At 40.1% G+C, this 12,250-nt stretch overlaps 1 protein-coding gene across 1 annotated transcript in view; it reads right to left on the bottom strand.

Annotated features, from left to right (window-relative positions):
- MTNR1A (melatonin receptor 1A) overlaps positions 1 to 12,250 on the bottom strand; it is a 239,224-nt gene that overhangs the window by 97,082 nt on the left and 129,892 nt on the right. The window lies entirely within an intron of this gene.

Here is a 12,250-nt window from a genome sequence, read left to right as displayed (position 1 = left end):
TCCGTGACCCCAACGAGATCGCTGTAGCGATCTCGTAGCGTGTAAAGCCCACTTAAGATATGTCATCAATTATTATTGGTGAAGGTATGAACTCTGCATTTCCACAATTTAAAAAATAGCACCACACGACCATCTCTACCCTCACCTACTGTATCCTCACCCATCCCTAGTAGACTGTGAGCCCTCGCGGGCAGGGTCCTCTATCCTCCTGTAACTGTCTGTGCCTCACCTATCCCCTGTAGACTGTGCCTAGTTTTGTGTATGATTACTGTACTTATCCCTATTATGTGTACCCCTTCTCACATGTAAAGTGCCATGGAATAAATGGTGCAAAAATAATAATAATAATAATAATAATAATATGAAGGGGCTATGGTGTTCATTGATGACAAATTTCAAACGACAAGTAGAAACCAGCATGGCACTTGGAGGAGAATGCCTGAAATGTACATAAACAGATTTCATGCTAAGTGAAGCTATAAATTTACAACCCTTAGAGCAAACCTGTTAGCTTAACTCTTTGAACTGAAATTATGTACATGTACATCAACACTGGGTTCACCAGATAGCGGAACTCCAAATGTTACTGTTGACAATTTAGGTGCTGCAATCTTTGTCAGTACTATTTAAATGGAGTGACACGATCGCAGGGCACCTTATTATAGCATTTGGGGGCCTGCCGAAGGCTATCTTGGTACAGGTGGAGCTTTATAGGAGACCTTGGGTTCACAATTTGTCGATACTATGGTATTCCATAATACATCGTGTGAAGACTTATTAGGCAAGTTGTATTTTAGCGGATTTTTTATATTATTGATCAACAACTATGTTCTTAATCAACCCAAAAGACTCATAAATATCAAAGCTTAATATTTTTGGAAGTTGGAGTGTTTTTTTTTTAGATTTGGCTATCTTAGGAGGATATCTGTTTGTACAGGTAACTGTTACTGTGCAGAATTATTAGGCAACTTAATAAAAACCAAATATATTCCCATCTCACTTGTTTATTTTCACCAGGTAAACCAATATAAGTGCACAAAATTTAGAAATAAACATTTCTGACATGCAAAAACAAAACCCCAAAAAATCAGTGACCAATATAGCCACCTTTCTTTATGATGACACTCAACAGCATACCATCCATAGATGCTATCAGTTGCTTGATCTGTTTACGATCAACATTGGATGCAGCAGCCACCACAGCCTCCCAGACACTGTTCCGAGAGGCGTACTGTTTTCCCTCCCTGTAAATCTTACATTTTATGAGCGACTACAGGTTCTCTATGGGGTTCAGATCAGGTGAACAAGGGGGCCATGTCATTATTTTTTCATCTTTTAGACTTTTACTGGCCAGCCACGCTGTGGAGTAGTTGGATGCATGTGATGGAGCATTGTCCTGCATGAAAATCATGTTGTTTTTTTAACGATACTGACTTCTTCCTGTACCACTGCTTGAAGAAGTTGTTTTCCAGAAACTGGCAGGAGGTCTGGGAGTTGAGCTTCACTCCATCTTCTTGATGATACCAGCCCCTACCAGTACCCAACCTCCACCTTGCTGGTGTCTGAGTCGGAGTGGAGCTCTCTGCCCTTTACTGATCCAGCCTCTGGCCCATCCTTCCGGCCCATCAAAAGTCACTCTCATTTCATCAGTCCATAAAACCTTTGTAAAATCAGTCTTAAGATATTTCTTGGCCCAGTCTTGACGTTTGATCTTATGTTTCTTGTTCAAAGGTGGTCGTTTTTCAGCCTTCCTTACCTTGACCATGTCCCTGAGTATGGCACACCTTGTGCTTTTTGATACTCCAGTAATGTTGCACCTCTGAAATATTCATTTTCCTCAATTCATGGGCAGTTATTTTGTGCCTTTTTTTCCCAACATACTTCTTGCAACCCTGTTTACTATTTGCCATGAAACGCTTGATTGTTCTGTGATCACGCTTCAAAAGTTTGGCAATTTCAAGACTGCTGCATCCCTCTGCAAGACATCTCACAATTTTGGACTTTTCAGAGCCCACCAAATCTCTCTTCTGACCCATTTTGCCAAAGGAAAGGAAGTTGCCTAATAAGTATGCACCCCTTATATAGGGTGTTGATGTCATTACACCACACCCCTCCACATTACAGAGATGCACATTACCTGATTTACTTAATTGGTAGTTGGCTCTCAAGCCTATACACAGCTTGGAGTAGGACAACATGTATAAAAATTATCATGTCATCAAAATACTCATTTGCGTAATAATTCTGCACGCAGTGTATACTGTAAGCACTGTGATGAGTACAGGTTCAAGTCTCTTAAAGAGACTTAAAATTAAAGTAAATAATAATAATATAATAATAATTTTTATTTCTATAGCACCAACATATTCCGCAGCGCTTTACAATTCAGAGGGGACATATACAGACAACATGACAGTACAAAATAACAAAATTCAGATACCAAGAGGAGTGAGGGCCCTGTTCGTAAGCTTACAATCTATGAGGGAATAGGTGAGGCACAAAAGGTGAATGGGGGGCAGAAAAGCTTGTCATATATGGTCCAGCCATCGATTTAATAGGGGATTCAAAACCAACTGCGTGGACCGGTCGCCAGCCAGAATTTATACAGGTAGAGAGTTTAAAAAAGTATATGAAGAGGAATGGAATCAGAAGATACAGGGGACAAAAATTGGAAGTACATTTTTTGAAGGGCAGAATGGGATTAGATTAGATTAGATGAGGAAGGTGAGGTGATAGGCTAGTCTAAAGATATGCGTTTTTAGGGCTCGCTTAAAGGTGTGGATGTTGGGAATTAATCTGATTTTTCTTGGTAGTGTGTTCCAGAGTACAGGCGCAGCTTGTGAGAAATCTTAAAGACGGGAGTGGGAGGTTCGAATTGTTGAGGATGTCAATCTTAGCTCATTAGCAGAGCGGAGGGCACAGGTGGGGTGATAGACGGAGATAAGAGAGGAGATGTAGGGGGGTGCGGAAACGTGGAGAGCTTTATGGGTGAGAGTGATAAGTTTATGTTGGATTCAGTAACGGATAGGCAACCAGTGCAATGGCTGGCACAGAGCAGAGGCAGCAGTGAAGCGGTTGGAGAGGAAAATGATCCTGGCAGCGGCATTCAGAATGGATTGGAGAGGGGAGAGTTTAGTAACAGTAAAGTAAAAACTTTGAAAAAAGTTTTTAAACATCTAATTTTTTTTTTTTTTAAATTGAATCACCCACTTGTACCCAACTTAAATTACAGAAATTAAAAACATGAAAAGTAAATGTACTTGGTATTGCTTTATCTGTAAAAGTCCATTGTATCAAAATATAAATTAATTAACCCAATGGTAAACATTGTAAGGAGAAAAAAGAATCAAAATGCAGATTTGTGGATTTTCAGTCACTACACTTCCCTACACAATCCAATAAAATGATCAAAATGTATGAATTGGAAATTTGTATAAAAAAACTACATCGCGCTGTGCATAAAACAGTAATTAACACAGCTCCATTGACAGATAAGAAACCATTACGGATGTAAGGTAAATGGCAACTTATGCTAAATTTCTTTTATTACAAAATTCTGAAATTTTTTCTCAACTTAATTAAAGCAAGTTTGACATTGCTGTTTATCACACTGACCTGGACAATCACATTTCACAGCATATAATTTTTTATCATACAGTGAATACAAATACTAAAAGCAAAGAGAGAAGTTTGGGGTCTGTACTAGATACCTAGAGTCAGACCACGGGAACGGAAGCAGTGTGGCAACCGAGCGGAAACTCGGTGATTATAAGGGGTACTTTGCACACTACGACATCGCAAGCCGATGCTTGCGATGCCGAGCGCGATAGTCCCCGCCCCGTCACAGCAGCGATATCTTGTGAACATTATCGCTACGGCAGCTTCACATGCACTTACCTGCCCTGCGACGTCGCTCTGGCCGGCGACCCGCCTCCTTCCTAAGGGGGTGGGTCGTGCGGCGTCACAGCGACGTCACACGGCAGGCAGCCAATAGAAGCGGAGGGGCGGAGATGAGTGGGATGTAAACATCCCACCCACCTCCATCCTGCCGCATAGCCAGCGTGAGCCGCGGTGATGCAGGTAAGCTGATGTTCCTCGCTCCTGCGGCTTCTCACACAGCGATGTGTGCTGCCGCAGGGGAACAAGAAACAACATCGTACCATCACTGCTGCGCAATTATGAAAATGTCGGACACTACACCGATGATACGATTACGATGCTTTTGCGCTCGTTAATCCTATAAAAAATGCTTTACACACTACGTTATTGACAGCGACGCCGGATGTGCGTCACTTTCGATTTGACCCCACCGACATCGCAGCTGCGATGTCGTAGTGTGCAAAGTACCCCTAACTGTCCTGTCTTGATCCTAATTTTGCTTCCTTTTTCAATCCCCTAGCCATTTTACAGCACACAAGTTTGGATCCCCATAGACTTATACTAGGTTTGGGATCAGGGCTCAAGCTCGTGTTGAAGTCCAGTCTGAACATTTGCGGGTTTGCCTATCTCTAATTGGATTATTTTCACAATTTCATCCAATTTAAACTCTTTTCACATCTATTTAGTAGGTTATATGGTAAAATAGATATTTTATTCAAAAGTACAACTCATTTTGCAAACAACAAACTCTCATAAGGCTATTTTTACAGTAAAAAGCCCCACCCCTTGGCTACATTACGACCTTTGTTTAAATATTTTTGTAATCCAATTTGTGTGTGATGCATCAGCACTAAATAGTCTAAGTTACGGTAGGGAAGTAAAAAAAAAATATATAGAATATAGGTAAAAATTTAATTTATAGAATACAATAAATGAAAATTGCCATGTGCATATGAATTCACCCCCATTGCTATGAAGACCTTGAAAATTTCTGGTGCAACAATTAACTTCATAAGTCACATGCTTAGTGAAAGGAAGTCCACTTGTGTGCAGTCTTAGTGTCCTGTGAACAGTCAGAATATATTAACTTTTTCTGAAAGGCCACAGAGGCTACAAAACCATTAAGCAAGAGGCACCACTAACCAAATAATGCCATGAAGACCAAGGAGATCTCCAAACAAGTTATGGGACAAAGTTGTTGAGAAGTTCAAGACAGGCTTGGGTTCTTAAAAAATATCCCAATCTTTGATGAGCACCATCAAATCCATTATCATCAAATGGAAAGAATATGGTACCACAGGAAACCTGCCAAGACAGGGCCACCCTCCAAAACTCTCATTTTGAGAAAGGAGGGCATTAACGAGAGAAGCAGTGCACAGACCAAAGGTTACCCTGAAAGAGCTGCAGAGTTCCCAAGCAGAGACTGGAGTATCTGTCTATACTACCATAATAAGCCGTATACTCCATACAGCTGACCTTTATGGAAGAGTGGCCAAAAAAAAATTTTTATTTACAGACAAAAATTGGAAGGATAGTTTTGATTTTGCCAAAAGACATGTGGGAGACTTCCCAAAGATATGGAGGAAGGTGCTGTGGTCAGATGAGACCAAAATTGAACTTTTTGGACACCAAGGTAAATGCTATGTCTTGTGCCAAACTAACACATCTCATTACTCCAGGAACACCATCCCCACAGTGAAACATAGGGGTGGCAGCCTCATGCTGTGGGGATGTTTCCCACAGCAGAGCAGTGAAAATGGTCCAAGTCGAAGGGAAGATGGATGATGCAAAAAAAAGGGATATTCTTGAGCAAAACCTGTTTCAGTCTTTCAATGATTTGAAACTGGGACAGAGGTTTACCTTCCAACTAACCAAAACATACTGCTAAAGCAATACTCGAGTGGTTTAAGGAGAAACACGTAAATGTATTGGAGTGGTCTAGTCAAAGCACAAACTTTAATCCAATTGAGAATCTTTGCTCAGACTTGAAGATTGTTGTTCACCAGATTAAACCATTTAACTTGAAGGAGCTAAAGCAGCTTTGCCTTGAGGAAAGGGCAAAAATCCAAGTGACAAGATGTGGAAAGCTCAGAAACCTATCCAAAGCTACTTGCTGCTATAATTGCCGAAAAATACTGATTTTAGAGGGGCGAAATGCACACAGAAGTTTCCAGCTATTTTGTCCTATTTGTTGTTTTCTTCTTAATAAAAAGAAAAACAAATATTCAGTTTTAGGCATGTTCTTTATATGAACTGATGCAAACCCTCAAAAAAACAGTGAAATTCCAGGTTGTGAGGCAGTAAAACATGAAAATTTCCAAGGAGGTGGAAGATGAATACTTTCATCATGCACTGTACATGTCCATACTCAGCAGCCTTTCAGTTACCAACCACTGGGGTAGAGAGGATTTGCGGAGTTCTTTATTTATGAAAAGTTGTACTCTTACAGTATGGATCCAGTGTATTCTTTCACTGCTTCAACTTGCCACAAAGCACAGCATTTTAATATATTGAGTACAGACCTGTAACTATATTATGGGACAGATCTGCTGGCAGATTTATGTTCAACACAAGAACCTTTTATCGATTATCCTGTTTTCTCTTATTAAAGGGCTTGTCTTATGAACTTGATGGGAACTGTAAATTTCAGGATATTCTACTCAAAATCGATACTCAACAGATAGATCCACTCATCTCCAGATATGAGTCCTCATTTAAGTGAAATATTTCCTAATTGTCTGAAATATTCCTCTGCTGATCATTAGTTCCATGTGGCATGGTTTTTTATTCTCCGTATAGGCGAAGACCTAATACTTCAACCGTCTTTGGACAGTTTTATTTGCTCTTAGATACAGTATGTAGGTACCGATCTTTTGATTTCCATGTGAGTAAAGCTTTATTATTTTTTTATCCGATGTGTAACCTTCATGTTCATGTTTCTTTTTGCCTTTTGTGGAATAAAAGTACCTCTTGTATTACAATGACAACCATTCATCAGATTGATCACCATGAAATACTACATTTGCGTCCCAGGACAAAATCAACTGTTAACTGACAGGTTCAAGAAAAGAATTCGAAGTGGTAGGCTGTTCACCCAAGGATGCATTGTAAAAATGTAATTTCCTGATGATGATGATGAGACAACTACTTTATACACCGAATATCATGAACAGGTGATTCTTATTTCAATAAATTACATGGCAAGGCCATTATAGCTCTATATCAAGATTGTGAATTAAATTATATCATATGGAGAAGTCAAATAACAAATGTTAATCTTATTACATATAGTAATGCAAATAAGGATCACATTTACGACAGCTAGAATTCAGCTAGATTAATTTCAATTTACAAAATGAGAATAGAATTTATCGTGGCACAATCTGAAGCCAGGGCACTATAGTATATATATAAATTGTCCTTATTCTTAGCCAATCACAAATTTTAATCTCTGTGTAGTCAGAAAGGTTAAATAAGTGCCAGAAACATTTATTTTCCAAGGAAATAATTGTAATAACCTGGGAGCATATACTGTATTTGTATTTTGACTGACATATTTTTACTCTGTGACAGTGAAGACTTGACAGTGCCCTTAAGCACTCCATACACATTAGATTTATGTCGGCCAAACATTAAAAGAAACTGGTAGGGAAAGAAGAGGGTGTATAGGGCTAGCCGACGCATAACAGGGGTACCAAGTACTTTAATAAAGACTGGTAGGGAAAGAAGAGGGTCTATAGGGCTAGCCATAATTGAATGGGGGCACCACATACTTTAAAAGAGGCTGGTAGGGAAAGAAGATGGTATATAGGGCTAGCCATCGCAGATTAAGGGCACCACCTGAACCCTAGGGTGCATAAATTCTCCGTTGCCAGGAAGGGCATGTTAGGATAATATCAGGGTTAAATAATGGCATTTCCCTCACCCTCCCCCCTTCATTCCTACAGTCCTGGTCACTTTTGTGTTCTTGAGTTTATGTTTATCAATACTTGGACTTCTTGAAGTCATTTTAGGTAATAATTATTAAAAAGTATGTTTTAAACATATATTTTTTTGATGATTTGATGATTTTTTTATATTTTTTTGATCATTAGCCAAACCTGCCGGTATCAACCAGTTTGTCCAACAATCTAAAGTGTATTGTAGCCGACATGTTGATTTCGGACTGGCGATCATATTTGTCTTCCATTTTTAAGGAGCCATCAGACATCAACTTTCTCATAGACAAAACAGAGGCTGAGCAAGTATATGGGAGAAATTAGCAAAATGGATACCGGCTGAATGAATGGACGAATCATTATTTGGCTATCAGTCATCTATTGTGTATGGCAAGCCTAAGATATTTAATTGTATTTGCCATGTTCATGACAATTATGTGAAAAAATGAGAATATAGAAAAGAGTGGCATAACAATAATTGAATTATGTATTTATGCTGAGGCTCATTAAGAAAAAAAACCTCAAAACATTATTTGTACTCAACTACATTTAAATCCAGAAATAATTGCATTGTGACACAAGTTTTGGCATTTTAGCTGTTTACCAAAACATATAATTTAAGATACAGTTATATAATTGATATACGTTAAAAGTGCAAAACTCAGCTATAATTTGAGAGTATTCACATCCTAATTAGAGTAAAGGTCCAGTCACACTAAGCAACTTACCAGCGATCCCAACAACGATAGGGATCGCTGGTAAGTTGCTAGGAGGTTGCTGGTGAGATGTCACACTGCGACGCTCCAGCGATCCCACCAGCAACCTGACCTGGCAGGGATCGCTGGAGCGTGGCTACACGAGTTGCTGGTGACCTCACCAGCAACCAGTGACAAGCCCCCAGCGCCGCATGGAAGATGCTGCGCTTGGTAACTAAGGTAAATATCGGGTAACCAACCCGATATTTACCTTGGTTACCAGCGCACGCAGCTACACGTGCAGAGAGCAGGGAGCAGCGCACACTGAGCGCTGGCTCCCTGCTCTCCTAGTTACAGCACACATCGGGTTAATTAACCCGATGTGTGCTGCAGCTAAATGTGCACAGAGCAGGGAGCAGCGCACAATGCTTAGCGCTGGCTCCTTGCTCTCCTAGTTACAGCACACATCGGGTTAATTAACCCGATGTGTGCTGCAGCTAAATGTGCACAGAGCAGGGAGCAGCGCACAATGCTTAGCGCTGGCTCCTTGCTCTCATAGTTACAGCACACATCGGGTTAATTAACCCGATGTGTCCTGCAGCTACATGTGCACAGAGCAGGAGCCGGCACTGACAGTGAGAGCGGAGGAGGCTGGTATCAAAGGTAAATATCGGGTAACCAAGGACAGGGCTTCTTGGTTACCCGATGTTTACATTGGTTACCAGCCTCCGGAGAAGCAGCTCCTGCTGCCTGCACATTTAGTTGTTGCTGTCTAGCTGTCACACACAGCGATCTGCGCTTCACAGCGGGACAGCAACAACTAAAAAATGGCCCAGGACATTCAGCAACAACCAACGACCTCACAGCAGGGGCCAGGTTGTTGCTGGATGTCACACACAGCGACATCGCTAGCAACGTCACAAAAGTTGTTCGTTAGCAGCGATGTTGCTAGCGATGTTGCTTAGTGTGACGGGGCCTTAAGGTTTAGGTATTGAAGCTCTTAATATGTAGCTGCCTCTTTTTCAAGTGATCAAATGTAAGTGGACAATTATCTCAAAAGCTCTTTAATGGGCTGCATGGGCTACTCCCTCAATAACCCATTATCAATAAAACAGGTAAAAAGTCTGGAACTGATTTCAGATGTGGCATTTGTATTTGGAAGCTGTTGCTGTGAACCGACAAAATGTGATCAAAGGAGCAACTCAATGGAAGAAAAAGATAATTATTAGGCTAAAAAAAAGAAGAATTCCATCAGAGAGGTAGCAGAAATGTTACAAGTGGCCAAATCAACAGTTTGGTACATTCTACAAAAGGAACTTCAAGGGCCTGGACATCCATGAAAGATAACAATGGTGGATGATCACAGAATCATTTCCATAGTGGAAAAAAACCCCTTCACAACATCCACCCAAGTGAAGAACACTCTCCAGAAAGTAAGTGTTTAAGTATCTATGTCTACCATAAAGAAAAGACTTCATGGCAACAAATACAGAGTTCACCACAAAGTGCAAACAATTAATCAGCTTTAGAAAAAGAAAGTCCAGATTAGACTTTGCAAAAAAACATCTAAAGAAGCTGCCCAGTTTTGGAAAAGTATTCTTTGGACAGGTGAAACTAAGATCAACTTTTACCTGAATCACGGTAAGAAGAAAGTATGAATAAGGAGCCTTGGAACAGCTTATGATCCAAAGCACAGCATATCCTCTATAACACATAGTGGAGGCAGTTTGATGGCCGAGCATACATGGCTTCCAATGGCCCTGAGTTACTAGTGCTTACTGATGATGTGACTGAAGACAGAAGTAGCTGAATGAATTCTGAAGTGTACACGACTATACTTTTTGCTCACATTGCACGAAATGCAGAAAGGTAGATTGGACGGTGCTTCACAGTACAGATGAACAATGACCCAAAACATACTGCGAAAGCAACCCAGGAGTTTTTTAAGGCAAAGAATTGGAATATTTTGCAATTGCCTAGTCAGTAAACAGATCTCGACCCCATTGAGTTGCATTTCATATGCTTAAGAAAAGATTTAAGGCAGAAGGACCCACAATTAAGCAACAACTGAAGTTAGTTGCAGTAAAGACTGGCAAAGTATCACAAAGGAGGAAACTCAGTGTTTAGTAACTTCCATGGCTTCCAGGCTTCGGGCAGTCATTGCCTGCAAAGGACTTTCTACAAAGTATTAAAAATAAACATTTTATGTATTGTAAAGTTATATTGTCCAATTACTTTTCAACCCCTGAAATGAGGAGGCTTTGTAAAAAAATGGTTGCAATAGCAGAAAGAAAAAAGTCCAGTTTATCTGTTCTCTGAATGCTGTGGATATATAGGTTCCAACAATATAGAAAAAAATCCAAAGAAATCTGGCTCTTCAAAAAGGGATAATGTTTTTAAAATAATAACACCTACCGTATCTTATAAAAGTGGAAAACATGGGTAATAGTAGGTGTAACCCAATACAGTTAACCGCTTTGGGGTACACCTACTATTACCCATCTGTTTTACACTTTTGTTAGATAATGTTTTTAAAATAATAAAGCCTATCATTTTTTGAAGAGCTGGATTTCTGTCGATATTTCTTAGAAAAATAGTTGCAATTCCTAAAACGTTTCACATGACATTTTTGTTCAACTCCTTTCATCTAGGCTGCTTTTACACATCCGGTTTTAGCAGTGCGGCTCAATCCGGCTCAAAAACCTATGCAACGGATGCGGCAAAAAAAACGGATCCGTTGCATACGTTTTTCCATGCGGCCCGTTCGTTTTTTGACGGATGCGGCTTGATATTGAGCATGCGCAGTGCAAAAAACCGCATCCGGCGGCCGGATGCGGCTTTCACCGCAGGACGCCACATCCGGCGTCCATAGGCTTGCATTGTAAATTGCGCCGGATCCGGCGCAATGCGGTTTTTGCGCCGCACAAAACAACGTGCCAGGCAACGTTCCATCCGCCGCCGCATGGGCTAAATATGCCGCATCTGGCAAAAACCGGACGCAACGCGAGGCCATGCGGCACAATACGGCGCTAATGAAAGTCTATGCGGAAAAAGCGCAACTGACGGCAAAAAAAAACGGTTGTGTTTTTTTCTGCAAAGCGCTGTATTGTGCCGCTCAGCAAAAAACGGATGTCTGAAAGCAGCCTAAGCCTGAACGTCCACACTTCAATTCCATCTCAGTTGTTTCATTTTAATGCAGAAATAGAAACATCCAGAGCCAAAATCACAAAGATTCAGTCCAAATATTTCTGGACTCAACTGTAGGTTGTCTTTTTTTGTTTGTCTTTTAAATCTATTTTAATTTAATATTCCTTTACAGAGTAACACCTTGAAGTTCCTAAGATCTGATGTGTAGCAAGTATTGACATCAGATCTGGACTGATATTGGACCTGGATATTACTGTAACTTCTTCACTCACGATAATTACTATAATGATAATTATGCATCATCCAAAAGGAAAACATTTACCAGAACCGAGTGATCCTTTGTATAACATATTACGAAATTTCCTAACATATTGTTAGCAGTCAAATATGAGAGAATTGATCTTAAATTGAATTACGTACAGAAAAATCAACCTTTCTGTGATTGCCCTTTAAACTTAAAGGTAGTCTGTGAGCACAAAATGACTGTTCAAACCAAGAATGACCAAAAGACATGGCCATCAGTATAATGATCAGTATAACTATGCGACACCAAACATGCAAATTTTTTTTATTTAAATGGTAAAAATAATT

This window comes from Anomaloglossus baeobatrachus, chromosome 1, assembly GCF_048569485.1.
Source record: "Anomaloglossus baeobatrachus isolate aAnoBae1 chromosome 1, aAnoBae1.hap1, whole genome shotgun sequence".
Classification (NCBI taxonomy): Eukaryota; Metazoa; Chordata; class Amphibia; order Anura; family Aromobatidae; genus Anomaloglossus; species Anomaloglossus baeobatrachus.
Note: the sequence above shows the minus strand (reverse complement) of the source record. Positions and strands in the feature narration are given on the sequence as shown.